Below are 19,260 nucleotides of genomic sequence, written 5' to 3'. Positions count from 1 at the left end.
ACTGATTATTTAAGTAATTATTTTAATTGATGTGTCACATACAGATTTACTGTAAAGCGTTACAGGTACTCAATATTATTATACGTATTTAGGAAAAAAAAAAAAAAAAATCGCTTTGAAAGTACTTATTTACTTTCTCCTCAACCTAGATGTTCCTGAAAAAGAAAAATCTCCTTTTGGAGGAAGACCTGAACCAGAATGCACTGTATAAAATCCTGGATGACAAAATAGATTAAATATAACAGCACACAAAGGACAAGACTAAACCCAGTATAGGAACAGCAATTCCACCTTTTACTTAGTGTTTTTTTATCAGCTTCCATGCAGGATATGGACCATTTTTAGGGTTCTTTGACCAATTCTTTTCAAAATCATTTTTTTCTCAATGTTTCTCAATGATTCATGTCCATCCTCTATTTTCTGTCTGAGGTCTAGGTTTGAACTTCTTCCTTCTCCCACACAGGTAAAAATTGAGTTGTCCTTCATAGCAAAACAGAACCTGTAGTTGTTGGCAGCTAATCAACTCAGCTGATTTAGAAATGTAATTATTTTCTGTTATTTTTATTCTCTTTGAAATTTTTAACCTTTAAGGGTGCTGCAAGTGAAGGGGCAGAAAATGTTGCTCAGTAGAAAATATTTATGACTTTTAGTCATTAAGTAAGTGTGACTCAATGTAACTGAGGCATCAATTAGCTTGTTTTGAATTTTGAGCCCCATGTTTTTGAGTTTTACCCAGTGAACAATTCTGATTTGTGGTTAGCGAAAACAATGCCAGAGGAACTAATAAACATTAAATTCTGTTAACATAGAATTGTGTTGTTGTGTAATTTAAGCTCTGACAACTTACTTTTCAAAGTTCTGTTAACTTTTTTCTGTTGACATCTGAGTTAAAATAACTGAAAACTTAAACATCATGATGCAACAGTTTTTTCAGATGCAGTTTTTAAAATTTTTATGGAATGTCCTTTGTGGTGGACAGTTTTCTTCTCTTTTTTTTTTATTTTTATTTTTTTATAAAGTTGTGAAACTCTCATTCACAAATGTGGGCAGAAAACCCATAGCTGGGTCTTAAATGAAAATATTCGAGTTGATTTAATGAACACTTTAATTTCAGTATAATCAAAATGCAAAAGTAGTGGTAATCCAAACCTTTAAGCTCTAAAACCTTTGGTCTTTTGGGGTTATCGACTGAAAAACTTTGTGGCAATTTATTACGTCATATATATGTGTGTGTGTGTGTGTGTGTGTGTGTGTGTGTGTATATATATATATATATATATATATATATATATATATATATATATATATATATATATATATATATATATATATATATATATGTACACACACACACACACACATTAGTTCTGGTCATTTGTTTGAGTGTAGGGCTTTCTTGATATAATAAAAAAAATAATAGATGGTGACTGTTTTGCAAGTTGCTGATGATAATAGAATAAAAGGAAAAAAACTAAAAAGTTTCAAATATGAATGACTGGTTTGCTCTGATGTTGTCTTCGGCTATTCCTGTGCGTGACACATTAATGTCCCATCGGACAGAGGACACAGATCAGACCGGGTTTCTGTCGAAAGATGCGTCTTTCCAGTCAAAGTGCGTCCAAGGAGGAGATTACGTACGACATGCCACATCTTAATTATTCATTTATTTATTTATATGTGACCGTGTCCATTCGTCAGAAGACTTTCTCTTTTCTCCGTTTTATCTGTTTAATGGTTTTGGAGACGGATGCAGCGATACATATATATCGATAGCGAACATATACTATGAAGGGAAAAGGCGGCGGATGCAGGAATGGATGGGGAGGAACATCAGAAACATTAAAGTGATTAAATCTCGTGTCACACAATTAGATTACAAAGCATTTTTGCAGATAGATGAGTCGTATGCCTGTTATTCTCAAAAGACAGTTGTAGCTGTGGTAAATAGCAGGTGCATTCGTGAATTCAGTCTGGATTATTCAGTGTTCAGTTTTTGACTCTTGTACATATACGTGGTCTAAATACATTCTATAAATGTGGTTTAGTGTAAAGATGTTCATTCTGACTATTCAAGGATGCACAAACCACATCTATCACGGCGCGTTTTTTTCTACGATGGATTGGCATTTTATTTTCCATTTCAGACATTGCAACATGAAACCAATATTTTAAACCCACAACCGGTGTCCTAGACGAACCAAAAGACCAAATACAGATATGACACTTCTCACGGAAATGATCGGTGTGTCAACAGACTTGTTGCCAACTGTACTGAGGAAAGTATTAAAAGCCTTAATTAAAGAAACATTCAAGGATCAATGTTATATATGATATTCAGTCATTTTACTTTTCACAGTATTAGTAATCCATACAGTCTACAAAATCTGGACTCCTACTTAACAGTAAATTATAGTTTCATGCATTCATTTGTTAGACATGATCACTCAGAGAAATAGATTTAATGCACAGATAAACATTCAAGTGAAAATACTCACCATGACCAGATTACTGTTAAATCTCACAAAACTAATGCAATAATATCCACAGAATTAAATGGAAGGGTTCTATTAATTCATCATGAACATTTGAATATTTCTTTTTTCCATTCCCATCTTTGAAACTCAGACATTTATCATGAATGTTATCTAACTTTAACCTATAAAAACTTATAGTGCTACTTTTGTGGCAGCTCCCAAATTAGTTTTTTTTTGTCTTTATTTCAGATTATTTTAAGTGATTTAGTACCATTTATTATAACATTATCCTCTGCATTTTGCATTTTTCAGTATTAATCAGGTGTTTTCCAATGTTTAATTCACTGATCATGTAGATGTCCATTAAAGCTCAGAGTAAATCCAAGGGTTTTTACATCAAAACAAATAAAACTGAAGGAAAAAGTGACTTTTTCAGTGAAAATATCAATAACTGAATGTAAAAAAACAAGTGTTTTCACCCACTCTTATTTATTAAAATCCATGGGTTTTACTGGTGAATCAGTGTTATAGAAAAATGGCGGTGTGTCCATGTGCACTATGGAGACTCTGAACTTCCAAATGGATCATATTTGATGACCATGAAAAGAAGACAAACTGCCTTTTACGCCAATTATTTACATGTTCTGATATGATTAGTAGATCAACAGGTATTAAACATTTTACATCAGTAGATGCTTTTGGTTGCTGGTGGATTTTTGGATCTTTGGGCAAGGCAAGGCAAGGCAGATTTATTTGTATAGCACAATTCATACACAGGGCAATACACAGTGCTTCACAGAAATGGAAAAGAGAGAGATTAAAAACACACAATTACAATTAAAACATAATCAATAAAACATAAAAAATAGTCAATTAAAACAAAGTAAAAGAGAAGAGTGCAGATAGAACCCTTTCAGTTGTTATGTGCACAGTTGAACAGAGTCGTTTTCAGCCTGGACTTAAACATTGTCAAAGTAGAGGCCTGTCTCACGTCATCAGGAAGAAGTGTGGGTTAAGAAGGGAAGCATACGGCCTTAAAAAAAAACAAAAAAACAAAAAAAAAACACAAAAACACAAAAACAAATCCACTGAACATTGACAGAAATGCTGCTGAACTCAATTATCATATGAAATTTACCTGAAAAAAAAAAAAACAAAAAACACTGTTAATGTACAACCCAAGACCCTCCATTTACAGAAAATGTGACTTAAGTAATCAATACAGAGTATGTTCACACCATAGTACAATATTTGTTGACAAATAAATGTGTCATATATACATCCTGATTAAATTTGGAGCTCAGGTTAATCATTAACTTTCATTTGTTTGAGGAAGTGCTACACAGCCCTATATATAAATTCACTTACTTCAGTATTTCTATTTGATTTTCCTTTATTGTAGCATCAGGACTATATGTAAACACAACAGTGGCCATACATGGGCTGCTTGGCAGGATCTTTTTCATCTTACTGACAGTGAAACCGTCAAAACCAGTTCACTTTATTTTTAAAATGTTATATGAAAATTTATTTAAAAAAGCCACTTGAGACTGATGCTGAATTAAAGGTAAATCATGTGTTCTCAAAGCATTTTTCTACACAATTAAATGCAAACTGACAGTAGAAGTCTGAAAGGTGGGAAACTTAAGTATAACTTGTCTGCTTTCCTTTGATAATAAGGCTAGGATTTGATAGGACCAGGAAATCCTTTCTGGAAGAAAAAAAATGATGACCTCATATGGGGAAAATGACTTAATATGTCTGTACACAGATGCATTACCAGTGTAATAACTAATCAGTGTGTGAAGATTACTGTGCAAAAAACTAAAACACAGGCAAGAAAATAAGGGTAAAACCTCAACAATGTCTGCAGAACTGGTCTGTAAAATGATGCATGATCAGATGTGTTTAGTTTGCAAATATTGTACATATTAGGGTATATGCCTTGTTCTCTGCAACTCACCGTCATTTTCAACATCATACAGTAGCTAGTGGCATTCTGGCTATTTACAATTTTTAGAGTGTCAAATTTGCATGTTATATCAAGCTACAAATGTTAATACACAAAGATGACCAAGTTTCAGCAATAACATCTAAAAGTTTTGTTTTTCCGATTAATTTTTACAGTGATTTTCTGATCTTGTTTATACACTTTCACTCGTGTTTCATGGTTCAAAAACTGTCTGTTAATGAGTAGAATAGGTTAAAGTTAAGATGAACTAAGTGTAAGGCACAGGAAACCCAAAATAAAATGTATTAATGTGTAGAAGTGAGCTCTCAGGAGGATAAGGATGCATTAAGTGCATGTCTTTGACATTGTAAGCTCATTTTATCCAGTACAGTCATATAAGGTCAGAGGTCAAACACATGGCTATTACAGGCTACTTTACAAATGCTCAGATTTGGGAATGATACAGTATTTCTTTCCGTCCAAATTAAAATAATGGCATATTATTGCAGTCTATCAACTGTAGGTTTTCAGCACTTTTCATCAGAACAGTATTATGCACAAAACTATGTCTCGTTTATATCATATAAAGACTTTTTTTGTGATTAATTCATAACTTGGTGGCCTTGTAGTTTTTTAGGTTAATTTCTGGATGTTTGGATTGGAATTAAAATTATCTGCTGACAACCTGGAGTCTGATAAATACAGGGTGGGGAAGCAAAATTTACAATGAAAATTTAGTTGTTTTTTCTCAGCAGGCACTACGTCAATTGTTTTGAAACCAAACATATATTGATGTCATAATCATACCTAACACTATTATCCATACCTTTTCAGAAACTTTTGCCCATATGAGTAATCAGGAAAGCAAACGTCAAAGAGTGTGTGATTTGCTGAATGCACTCGTCACACCAAAGGAGATTTCAAAAATAGTTGGAGTGTCCATAAAGACTGTTTATAATGGAAAGAAGAGAATGACTATGAGCAAAACTATTAGGAGAAAGTCCTGAAGATACTATTAAAGAAGAATGGGAGAAGTTGTCACCCGAATATTTGAGGAACACTTGCGCAAGTTTCAGGAAGCGTGTGAAGGCAGTTATTGAGAAAGAAGGAGGACACATAGAATAAAAACATTTTCTATTATGGAAATTTTCTTGTGGCAAATAAATTCTCATGACTTCCAATAAACTAATTGGTCATACACTGTCTTTCAACCCCTGCCTCAAAATATTGTAAATTTTGCTTCCCCACCCTGTAATTGTACAAGGACATATATTTTTTTATGGATGTTTTAGGAGTCTGGGAAACATGTCATTATAGCACTGATGACATGATCAGATTGCTGCATTAAAAAGTCCACATGTCCACATGGATTAATTTTACACTAGTGGAGGTTCTCCAGTATACTGTGATGGGGGTCCGTGTGGATGATGTTATGTTCCCTCAGTGACCAACAGGAGGGGGCCTTGTACCTCAGTGTTCAGCTCAGGTGATCCTCCTGAGGCAGATATTACACTCAAGAGCTTCACTAGAAATATGAGTTACATTTTTGGCTTCACTCTGGTGCAAGTTTATTTCACTACAGCCTGCAAGCATTGTTTCACTTATAAAACATGTGCCATCACATATGGGTATTTGGAGCTGTGAGAGATTAACCATTAAAGACCCACAGTTATTTTTGTCATAACTTCCAAACGATGTTTTTGTCTTTCCTAAGTGATTTATCACCATTTATTATAATATTATCCTCTGCATTTTGAATATTTCAGTGTAAATCATGTATTTTCCCAAATTTCATTACTGATCATGTAGATGTTCATAAAAGCCTTGGGTACATTCACAGGTTATTATAGGTAGGTATTATACCACAACAGAGAAAACTGAAGAAAAAGTTAATTTTTCCGTAAAATGTATATCATTAACTGAACGTAAAACAAGAGTCTCCATCCACTGACATTTGTCAAACTCCATGGGTTTTTACTGGTCAATGTTGTAGAAGATGACGTTGTTTCCATGTTCACTATGGAGCCTCTGAACATCCAGATGGGTCATTTTTGATGACCATGAAACGATGACAAACTGCATTTTACTCCAGTTATTTACATGTATTGATAGAATTAGTGGATCAACAGGTATTAAACATTATAGATCAATCAGTGGTTTTTGCTGGCAGCGGATGTTTGGGTCTTTATGGGTTGACAATCTTATACATCCATTATGAGAAAAAAGATTTTATGTCTTTACAAAACTGTGTTTTGTCTAAGTTATTTAACTGTGTACATATATTGCATTTTACGAAGACTGCATTAATGAGAACATTAACTAATGTAATTGAATTTGCTGAAAAATCCATGTGACAGAATCCTTACATGTTCTTGTTAGTGTAAGACTACAGACAACTATCTACATTGCATTTGTCATTAAATAAACATAATATCAGCTTCCCCCTTTTGTCCAAATCTGATCACTTCTGACTCCTAATAACAAAAATAGTGATGTGGCATCAAAAGTTCAGTCCACAAACCAATGTGTGGCATCACAGTGGGTATATCAAGGCAGACAGCCATCCTCCAGGAGTCTGGCACTGCTTGAGGTTTCTGCCTGTTAAAAGGAAGTTTTTCCTCGCCACTGTCACCAGTCACAAGTGTTTGCTCCTGGAGGATTCTGTTGAGTTTCTGTAAATTGGCTTAGAGTCTGGTTTCGACCAACTCGATATGTAAAGCGTCATGAGATAACTTTTGTTATGATTTGGCGATGCATAAATAAAATTTGATTGATTGATTGATTGATTGATATATCCAATTCTCTGAAACCACCAGTAAACACTGGTCTACAATTTTTTAGAAATGATTTGCTTCAGACATTAAATGTGCTAAATGTTACATATTTTAATAAGATTATTTGGAAAATAAATGACAAAAGTGCCTGTTTGCTGATGTTTTCAAGGTATATGATTAAGTGTTATTACACATATATATTGGTTTATGTACATTTATACAATAGTTTTAGAAATCTTCCACTAAATAGAACCTGTAAAATGAATGTATTCTAATGTGCAGACAGTGTTTTGAAGTAGATCTTGTAGCTCTGAGACAAATATTCCTTTTGAGTCAAACCCATTCTCTCGTTAATTCTTGAGTTTCACATTTTGACCCAAGGCTGTATCTTGGAAAGTTCAGCCAACCAGCATTTTTGACTTGATTTTTCTTTATCAGTGACTCTCATGAGGTAAAATTTCATTACTTTTATTCTGGAAGCATTTTCCTTGTAGACCAGTGGAATCAGTAGAAAAGTTGAAAATAACTGAGAAAACTATAAAAGATCAGAGCAAAGTGAAAAAGAGACCAACCTACAGCAGCAGTTTGATAATTAAATCATTTCCAACATTGCTGCTACGTGATATTGCTGCATTTTTTTTTTTTTTTTAGAGCTAATGGGTTCTGCTGTTCGTAGCACCAGATGCTTCCACTGACTCTTAACATAAAGTGTTCAGATTTATTGAGCGAACTGTACATCCCATCTGGTCAGCACCATAATCTGCAGCACAGAGTTAGCAGAAACAGAAGAAAAATGAACAGCTGCATATCTTTTAACCCAATCAGCAATAAGAAGAATGCAGTGTCACAGCAGAAAGGAGATGTTCTGATCAGTACAGGGAGAAAATCACTTGCAGAGAGAGTTCAGAAGTCATCACCAAGTTAACTTTTAGCTGGTGTAAATTCTGCATCATTGTTTTATTGCAATGTCAATTCTGTGCTTAAGAAAACAAATGCATCATGAAACTAGAAGAACTCAGAGAGTGCAGACCTCCGCCAAAGCAGATCAGTACCCTGGATTTGGATGAAATTTTCAAGAAATGTTGATACTGGCACAAGGAACAAATGATTACATTTTGGTGGTGATCGGGGTTTCGGGGAGGGGGGAGGGGGGGTGCCACAGGGGCCCGCTCTCCGAGTGCTTTTCTAGAAAAGACAGTGTAGACCTCCACCAAGGCAGATCAGTAATCATTTGTTCCTTGTGCCACTATCAACATTTCCTAAAATTTTTATCCAAATCCGTCCATAACTTTTTGAGTTATCTTGCACACAAACAGACAGACAGACAGACAGACAAACCAACACCGACAAAAACATAACCTCCTTGGCGGAGGTAAAAAATAGCATTATGTGAATTTTTGAAACATCATTTGATGGTATCACGAAACTAAAACTTGAACAGAAATCTACATTTGAGCAGGACAATTACTGACAACAAAGAGACAATAGCTTAAGCTTGGTCTACAAAGCAAACATTTTGCCATGGCCATTGCAATGTCTTAATCCAACTAAAGACCACTTGAACAAGAGTTTTGACCACGGAAAAAATTATGTTGCACGGGCATGCAATTGAAGTCTGGTTCGATAGGTATTCAAATAAAATATTTAAGTAATAAGCTTTAAAGGTGCAGGTGTGGTTGACCTAACCCTAAACACCTACTTTATTGCCCTGTCTGATTAAAATTGTATAAAAAAGAGTAAAACATAAACCTAATATAGTGCTTCACTTGCCTTTGAGACAGCACTGCTGTCTGCTGAGAATATTGCTGTATTATTGCTTCCCAATTAAAAGACTGTCACTTTATTCTACAAAAAGTATAAAAGTAAAAGGATTTATATAAAAACATCTATAGAAATAATAACAACAGAATTAAACATCAACAAACAAGTTAAATGACATCTGCAAACAACTGCAGTCTTCAACACATTTGGATCCAACTTACTAAATACTTAAGATGGAACTAACATATAACTGACAAATGTTTTTAATGTTTGCGTGAAAACTTAAAAGTTTAAAGAAGTAAATGATGGTTCCAATGAAGAAGAGTGAATATATAGACAGGGATGTTATCAGTCTGATACTGAGCGCATGTAAGTCTACTTGTACTCATAAAAGTGCTCCGATACAACCACACCAAAACCACTTCACGCCAGCGTGACGTTCACAGTCAGCCAGTACATGGTGGAGGAGTAACGACAGCAGTGTGTAGATTTTTCAAAATAAACGGCGATGACAAAAGTAACAGTGACTGCAAGTTATGATAAAAACACAGACAGAATACGGACGGAACATATTGTCTGTCCTCTGCATACATTCCACACATAATTCTGTCTGTTTTCCGGAGCTATATAAAGATCATCATATAAGCCTCTGTGTGCACAGAGAAGCAGTACCACCGGGAACTATGGTAGTAGTGGATCTTTTCAAAGAGCGACTGTATAAATCAGTGAAAAACTACTGACATATTTATGCCAACTACCCTCAACAATATCAACATTAGTATCCACAATAATATTACTACCTCTATCGTTGCCAGGTTTGTTGTCAACGACTTTCTTCATCTTCTCAGAAAACATTACTCTTCTACGTGGTATTTGGCCACTATGGTTAATTAGGAGCAGCACCCTCTGGTGGATTGATTGAGAAATGCTCATTCCAATATATTAAATGTCAGTAGCAGCACTTTGTTACAATCAGACTAATGACAATGACAACTAGAACTGCGAGCAGTTATGAACGGGGGCCAAGCCTCCCCGCCCACTCGGACCCCAGGCCCCACAGAGCCCACGGAAGTCGGCCCTGAAGGACGTGGGTCTGGGACTGAGCTGGTGGAGGCTGGGCCCCATTCATAAGGGTTTACAGTTGGAGTTAGTATTCCACCGTCTGAGCCGCTGTATTCACTGGAATGGGACAAATGCACCAGTAGAGTGGAAGGAGGAATGTGTGCAACTGGGATTAGTTGGAATAGATTACACTCACGTTGACCAATCATTACTAAACTTTACAGCTGGTCTCAGGAGTGACCCCACATCATACTCACCAAATTTCACAGAAATCTGTAAAGGTGTTTCAAAGATAAAAATTTCACATATTTGCAGCGCCCAATAGAGGCTAACATTCATCAAATTCGGCTCTTACCCTCACAGTGACATGTAAACCAAGTACCTACTATTTGGTGTTGATAGCATTTAATTTTTCCGAGATATGTAATAGTTAACATTTTTTAAGCTAGCTACACAAAAATTTATTCATCAATAATTTTCACATTTTTTGACCAAACAAAATCCTTTTGATAACTTAGTATCATTTCTATGAGAAGAGCGTACATGCCAAGATTCACGCAGATCGGAAAAAATCCCAAGTAGAAGTTTTAAAAAGTAGGTTTTCCAGTTTTCGCAATTTTGCCGGAAAAAGTCATCCCCCAAATCTGCCTAACCATGCCTACATGATTCAACCCTTTTCAGGGAATCTGAGGATATGAGGTTTTTTAATGTGCGATACACGGTGCGGGAGTTATAGACAAAAATGCATATGCCTTGGTTCTATGGCCCCCTGCTGGTGGACATATATAATTGTTTGCGTCTCAGTTCCGTGCAGGGGTCTGGACCAACCCTCCAAATGTCAGTGCTCTACCATGTACGCTTTAGGCTGCAGGAACAGCTGGAGCCGGATTCCCTGCATTCACTGGAATGGGACCAGTGCATTAGGAATGCAAAAGGAGGAATGTGTGGGACTGGGATTTGTTGTAATAAATTACACCCACATTGACCAATCATTACCAAACTTTACAGCTGGTCTCAGGAGTGACCCCCCATCATGCTCACCAAATTTTTTTGTGAATCGGACCAACTTTTTTGTGACTTGGTGTTTCTCTTTTTATAGCGCCCCCTATTGTCCGATTTGCACCAAATTTGGTACAGACCATCTGGCTGACCTCTAAAACAAGTATATTAAGTTTGATGTTGATAGCATATACTTTGACAAAGATATGCAAGAATATGTGTTTTTTTCGCTAGCAAAAAAAATTTGTTCGTTCATAATTAGCACATTTTTTACAGCAGCAAGCTGATTGTGACAACTTTAGATCAGAAGCCTCTGGAGATTGTCTGTGCAAAGTTTGAAGCCAACGGGCTTAAACCCTAGTAGGAGTTCGAAAAAGTATGTTTTCGATATCTAGCAACTTAGAAAGAAAAATTTGCAGTGGAAGTGGGTGTGGCCTATGTCAAAAGACTCATCTCTATCCAAGGAATACAAAGATGTAAAGTTTATGAATGTGTCATTCAAAATTTGGAAGTTATAGGCAAAAACGTATATTTGTCCGTTATAGCGCCACCTAGTGGCGCACATCCACAGTTTTTGCTCTGGTAGATCTGTGTCCTATTCTATAGGGTCCATAGAAATTTCACAGCCCTCAGCAGAACAGTTCAGCTGTAGGAAATGTTTGTTGTTTAACTTGTAATAAGCCACGCCCACATTGTTCAGCCACACCCACCTTCAAGATATTGCCTCAAGAAGGGCCCTCCATCATACCCACCAAATTTCGTAGAAATTGGTGCAGCCATTTAAGAGATATAAATTTTCCACATTTGCAGCGCCCCCTAGTTGCCAACATTCACCAAATTTGGCTCATACCCTCACAGTCACATGAGAACCAAGGATCTAAGATCTGGTGTTGATAGCATTTACTTTGACCGAGATATGTAACACTTAGCATTTTTTTAGCTAGCTACTGAAATTTGTTTGTTTATAATTTGCACATTTTTCGACTGAACAAAATTCTTGTGATAAGTTTAGATCAAGTCCATGAGAAGACTGTATGTGCCAAAATTCACGCAGATTGGACAAACTCCCAAGTTGGAGTTCGAAAAAGTAAGTTTTTCAATTTTTGCGATTTTGTGGGGGAAAAAGTCATGGCGGAAATGGGCGTGGCCTAGCTCACTTGATTCATTACTATTCAGGGAATCTGACGATATAAGGTTTTTGAATGTGCGACATACGGTGTGGGAGTTATAGACCAAAACGCATTATCCTTGATTATAGCGCCCCCTGCTGGTGAATATATGCGCATTTTTGCGTCTGAGGTCCCTGCAGGGGTCTGGACCAACCCTCCAAATTGCACCGCTGTACCATGTACGGTTTTGGCTGCAGTAACAGTTTTATCAACGGAAGAATAAAAATAATGATGATGAATAATAATAAAAATCCGTACAAAAACAATAGGGTTCCACAGCACCGCTGGAACTGTGGAACGCGTATGCTGGCATACGCGTCCCCCAGTCCCCGCGGGCTTGGCCCCCTAATAAAGCACACTTTCAAAAGTGACTAAGAACTCTAATGCTATTATTAAGTACTCATATCGGTACTCTGTATCGGCAAGTAATCAAATGTAAGTACTTGTACTTGTACTCAGTCTGGAAAAAGGTGGTATCGGTGCATCCCTACATATAGACATTTTCTGCCTTTTTTGTCTTCGTCTCTACTGAGCTTCACTCCATGTTGTTTGTGTTGATCCTGGCGTCATGTGCATCACAATAAGCACCAGTGTGAAGTACAGCACTGGAACCAATGTTTAGCAGTAACAAAATTAAGGAAATGGAGCTTCAGTTCAGGAAAATTGTAATCAAATAATTGATTCCAGTTGATTAATCAATTATTCGTATCAGCTCTAATTATGTTTATTAGAATATCCACTTCATAATATATTTCATGCCAGTGCCTCTTATGCAGCACCCAGGAAAGTTGCTGTGAAATAACTTCCAAAGAGAGATAGATGGACTAATTTTCAGGGCCTTGTGGTGTAGACATGCAACAGTTAGATGTGGTTTGTTTTGGGAGCTATGTAACAAGGGTTCCTACAGTGGCAAGTGAACACACATTGGTCAACTTTAGGTGAACCCATAATCAAATATTGCAGTGATTTTATAAATGGTTTCATCATGCCGGGGAAATTAAGCAGCAGTCAGGTGAGAATAGCATTATTTCATAACTGTCTGCAGTTGCTTTTATTTGGATCAAACAGTCAGAAAATGGAAATCCACATATAGTACTGAATATACATGGTATTGATGGGGACAAGAGTGCCTATGTCGAGACCGAGGCAAGACTGAGTCTTTGAGGAAGCAAGCCCAAGTCAAGACTGAGTCTTTCAGGGGTTGAGACCGAATCGAGACCAAGACCATAAAAACAAGTCAGATTTCATAACCATGATTTAACATCACCCCAGTTAATAATCAATAGTTAGGCCGACAGACTAAGCTAGAATGAGAATTGTTTATAGGAGCAGTCTTTGTTAGATGTATATAAATAATACTACTGTTCTGTCCTCTGTCACACAGTGTGTGATTCAACAGGCAGCTAAACTCCTTCCCAATCAACAAGACGTAGGTTCAGAGGTTCGGACTGTTGTTTTATTGTCAGAAAGGTGTAGCGGCCAGGGAGGCCTCCACGGGTCAGAAAAGTTAGAAATAAGACTGGAAACAGCTCTTCACCGTCACACTGCACATTTAATGTTTGCAGGGAAGCTCAGACATTCTTCACATGTCGCACAAGCACAGTTTGGTTGAGGAAAAACATGAAATAAATGTATTAAGAGGCCAAACTGATGAATAGCTGCAAAAGAAGGTAACGACAGTAACTCTGGTCTGGCCTCGAACTGTCCAGGTTACGTACTCACGTTAGCGTAGCGTCATAATAGAAACCAAGAGCTCTTAAAGAGACATTACAGAGAAAGGCGATCATTACATATCCCCCCCCCTTAAAACATGGGACGTCCTCGGGCCACAAAATGAAAATGTCCATTTCCTCTGTCACACTGTAGACAAGCATCAGATTAACAAGAAAATGACATGTACATCAAATGCATCACATCCTACAGGTTACTATGCATAGACAGTCTATCCCCTTTTTTTTCTCTTCTCACAGAGAATAACATGAATAACAAATGAACATCACAAAAACCGTGATTAAACAATAAGGCAAACACATAACCTTCAAGAATCAGAACACCCTGGTACGTTATCGTATACCAACTTTTTTTTTTTTTTTTTTTTTTTTACTCTGAACAAATAGAAAAACTAGACCCTGAGGCCTTGGCCAACAAAAGAGTAGGTCTAGCTAAAGACCCACCAACCCTAAACGACTTAAGGCTTGTGTCTAGGGCGAAGGAAGTAGCGTGGGGTGTGAGAGTGAGGTACTGGGTGTGAATGTTCAAAAGGCAAAGTCACTGAATCCCCAGGGGAATTATCAGGGTCACCGAAGAGGAAATCAAACCCATACTCCTTCAAGTCTTCAGCCTCCCCCGGCTCAGTGGTGGTTGGGTCAACATCCGTCACACAGTGTGGAATAGTGCGTGGAGCTTCAGCACCATTGTCCCACGTTTTGAACGGAAGCAAGTTGCTGACGTGATGCACACCGACATCTTCCCCTGAAAAGATGTCCACCAGTCGATAGTCCAAATCCGACAACACTTGAACAACCCTATACGGGCCCTTGAACACTGGCGCCAGCTTAGCAGCAAAGCCAGCAGCTGCACTAGATCTTGGATGAGACTTTAGCCTCACAAGGTCACCGACCTTGAATGTAGCATGGCGACGTTTCTTGTCATAGTGCTTTTTCTGAGTGTCATGACTGGAGGCCATGGCTTCCCGCACATGGTCATAGGCAGCCTTTAATGTAGAGGTCAACTCAGACTTGTAGTTGTCCATAGACTCTGGAGCGCAAACAGCATCCGGCTGAATCCACAAATCCAAAGGAGTGTTGAGGTCTCTGCCATAAAGAAGAAAAGCAGGGGACTCTCCAGTGCTCTGATGGGGGGCTGTCCGAAGGGCAAAGGAGATGTGCAGCAGATAGAGATCCCACTCTCGATGCTTGGATCCCACGTAAGCCCTGATGGCAGTTTTAATCGTGCGGTTGACCCTTTCAGTTAAGTTCGACTGGGGATGATAAGCAGTGGTCAGCCGATGGACAGAACCCAACGATGCCAGAACTGCCTCAAAGAAGTCACTGACAAACTGCACACCCCCGTCAGATACCAGGTACTTTGGGGCACCGTGCCTCGCAAAGACTTCAGAGACAAACTTCCTTGCAGCTACCGCAGCCGTAGCTTCACGGACAGGGCAGATCTCCACCCACTTCATAAAATAGTCAATAAAAATGAGGATGTATTCATTCCCGCGTGTAGATCTCGGCAGGGGGCAAACAAAGTCTACACCCACAAACTCCCAGGGGTAGGAGACAATGACTGGCTGCATGTAACCAGCAGGTTTGAGATTGGTAGGTTTTGTCAGCTGGCATGTCACACAGGAGAGAACATACTTCTTCACCTCCCCCCTCATTCCTGGCCAATAAACCCTCTTCTGCAGACGGCCAAGTGTCTTAGCAACCCCCAAGTGCCCTGCTGTTGGGTGGTCATGAAAGTATTGCAGGAGAGTGTTGCGAAGTGAGGAAGGGACGTAAAAGCGAAGATCATTGTATGGGTGAAGGTGACAAGAAGATTTTGGATCTCTGAAGTAGACCAGGTTGTTGTAAATACAGAAAACCAGAGGAGTCCACACATGAATCATCTTCCAGCTCTCTGCGCAGAGCACAGATAACTTCATCCGCATCCTGTAGGGAGCGCAAATGTTCTTTGTCATCCAAGATCAAAAGGGGCTGGCGACGAATATTGAGAGACCCAACAGTGGCATAAGGTGGAAGCAGATCCACAGGTCCATCTGACAAAGTTGGGTTTCGAGACAGTGCATCCGGAACAGAGTTAGCAACACCTGGTTTGTGTATAATCTCAAAATCAAAATCCTGTAACCTGAGACACCAACGGGCCAGCCGGCCAGAAGGGGATGGACGTGACATCAGCCACCTCAAGCTGTTGTGGTCAGTAACAACCTTTACGTGAGAGCCTTCCAAGTTAGGGCGGAAGTGTTCCAGTGCCCAAATCACTCCCAAGCACTCCTTTTCAGATGTTGAGTAGGTTCGCTCCGACTTGTGCAGAGTGCGGCTCGCATAAGCGACAGCTCTCTCCCTGCCTTCATTGTCACACTGAACTAATGCTGCTCCCAGGCCAATATCACATGCATCAGTGTGGACAGCAAACTCTCTCTCAAAGTCAGGGAGAACCAAGATCGGGGCAGAGCACATATTTGACTTTAGGAGGTCCAGAGCTTTTTGACAGTCGTCAGTCCAAACAAAAGGGGTACCTTCTCTGGTAAGAGAGATCAGGGGCTCTGCGATCTTAGAGTATCCAGACACAAAACGTCTGTAATACCCTGTCATCCCTAAGAACTGCTTAACCTGCTTGACAGAAGAGGGCGGGGGGAAGTTCTTAATGGCAGTGAGTTTGCTCTCATCTGGGCTCAGACCCTCAGGAGTAACCACGTATCCCAGGTAGCGCAGAGATGGTTGACAGAAGTGGCACTTTTCCAGTTTGAGGGAGAGTGCTGCATCTGACAAGCAAGCGAGCACCTTCCTGATGTCTTTCAAATGTTGTTCAAAGGTTGGTGAGGCAACAACAATGACGTCCAGGTAAACAACACAACAGTCATAAATCAGGCCCGCCAGCACTGTATTCATGAGTCTTTGAAAGGTGGCCGGTGCATTTGAAAGGCCAAAAGGCATGACCTTGAACTGATATAAGCCTTTATGGGTAATAAAAGCTGTCTTGGGGCGGGACTCAGGAGCCATGGAGACTTGCCAGTACCCCCGTGCTAAGTCCAGAGTTGAAATATACCTGCCACGAGCCAGAAAGTCCAGTGAATCATCCACCCTTGGGAGGGGGTAAGAATCTTTGGTAGTGACCTTATTGACCTTGCGAAAGTCAATACAAAATCGCGGGTCCTTAGCTGGTGCCTCCACAATCACCACCGGTGATGCCCATGGTCCTGAAGCTGGTTCGATGATATCACGTTTCAACATCTCCTCAATTTGTTCCTCTATGATCTTTCTTTTCTTTGGAGAGGCACGGTAGGGGGGTAGACAGACCGGTTTAGCACTCCCCGTGTCAACACTGTGCTCCACAAGAGATGTCCGGCCCAGCCGTCCATCGAAGAGGTGAGAGAAGCTGTCCAGCTCCTGCACCAGGTGATCCTTTTCATTGTCTGACAAGGCAGCGTCGTCCACCTTTCAACGAAAGTCAATCATAGAGTCTTTCATCCGCATGCATGTGATGTGACCCTCTAGTTCCTCTTCGACACCACAGCAAAGATCAGGGGTAGGTGAAAAATTTCCTCCTAACCACACTCCATTTGAAGCTGGGTGAATGTGAACATCAGCGGGAATCATGAAGTCAGTAGCAAGCAGAAGCGGGCATGAGAGGTTAGGAATCACAGCAAATGGATGAGTAAATGTTTGCCCCAACATCTGGAATGAAAGGGAAACAGTACCCGTTGGGGTACAGCTTGTTGAGTCAGCAAGCTCAAGGTCACTGAAGCTGTATGGCATCACTTCATTACATCTAATTTCACAGTCAAGAAGAGTAGAGGAGTGAACAGCTGACAAGGAGGCTCCTGTGTCCACAACCGCCACCAGATGAACATCCCTGACTACCACCTCACAGGTAACTGGTTTTCTCTGACTGCGTTGCATTAGCTTGACCATTGGAGGAATGTCAGGGGGATGCTTGTCAGCTGTGCTAGCCTGGTTGTTCAGATCACGTTTATTTCTTTGGTAAGTACATGGGCGGGACCCTGAATCTTGTCTCATGCCCCTTTCAACTGTCTCTGTGGCTCTATCCACTAAACCAGCATCAAGCCCCTCCTGAGCTTTCTCCCTGTAGCATTGTCTCTCTGCGCAGTTCTGGCAGTTTCTAGTTGTGACACCAGGGGCTGAACATTTAAAACAGCGAAGGTTTTGGCGCCAGTGTGGGGGAAAAGGTGGGGCAGAAAACCGCCCTACAGGGGACACTGGGCCTAATACTGAGTGTAGCTCATGAGCTTTCAATAAGAGATCTGCAACGGATGTCAGGGTACAACCATAAAGTGCAAGTTTATAACGATCAGACACATGGCGGCGTATTATCTCAACCTGGTCAGCTTCAGAAGGTGGATTTTTCAGTCTTTTAAACTCACCCACCAAGTGAGTAACAAAGGTGGGAAGAGGCTCATCCTGACCCTGGACCCTATCCAAAATGCCACGCCAGATCATTTCCTGATTGTCAACAGGCAAGAAAGCCAGGCGGAACAGTTCAGTAAACTGTTCCCAAGAAGACAAGTGAGGCTGCATGGCTGAAAACCACTTTTTTGGTTCCTTATCAAGCAGTTTTGGCAGCTCTAGGAAAAGCTGGTCATCAGATAGTCCACCTGCGGTCTTGTAAATAAACACAGACTGGAGCCAGTCATCGGGCTGAACACTGCCATCTGCATTAAACTTCTCAGGCATCATCCTTGGATGATGAATGAACGTGCTGACATTTGGGTACAGTGACATTTGGTGAGACTGACTTTGGCGGAAAGCTAGTTGTGGTGTTGGGGTGGAGGCAAGAAAAGAAGGTGCAGTGTTGGTTAAAGTTACTGGTTGTGTCTTGTTTTCAAAACGCTGCAGTAATGCACTTTGTATCTGAAGTGACTGGTTTAAACCTGTCTGTAAAGTAGCTACCTGAACCCGCAGTTGATCAACCTGCTCAGCAAGGTGGTCTATAACAAGACTGTTAGGTCCTGCTGCCTCACTACAAGCACTACCAGCCTCCATTTCAATGAAATATGAGTCTTGATTAGCCATTTTAAACCCTGAATATACTGCAAGCTAAATAAAAAAATTAAAAAAACAATGAAATAGGTACAGAAACTGATAATAGTAGCAATATCAGAGGCTTAAATACCACACTCCATAAGAAACATGCTACCCAAACATCGAAACATTCAAAACAGTAGTCTTTTTTTTTTTTTTTTTTTTTTTTACACAGTCTTACGTTTTTATTCCTCCTTCATTAGTCATTAGAATCTTCTTTTACCTCTTTCACTTTTCCTTGCCAAAAACGCATCAAAGTCCATGCAGAACGGCGTCCTCGACTGCTACTTCCGGCTGGATTCCTTT

Source organism: Sphaeramia orbicularis, chromosome 8 (genome assembly GCF_902148855.1).
Source record: "Sphaeramia orbicularis chromosome 8, fSphaOr1.1, whole genome shotgun sequence".
In the NCBI taxonomy this organism is placed as follows: Eukaryota; Metazoa; Chordata; class Actinopteri; order Kurtiformes; family Apogonidae; genus Sphaeramia; species Sphaeramia orbicularis.
This window is presented reverse-complemented; position numbering follows the sequence as displayed.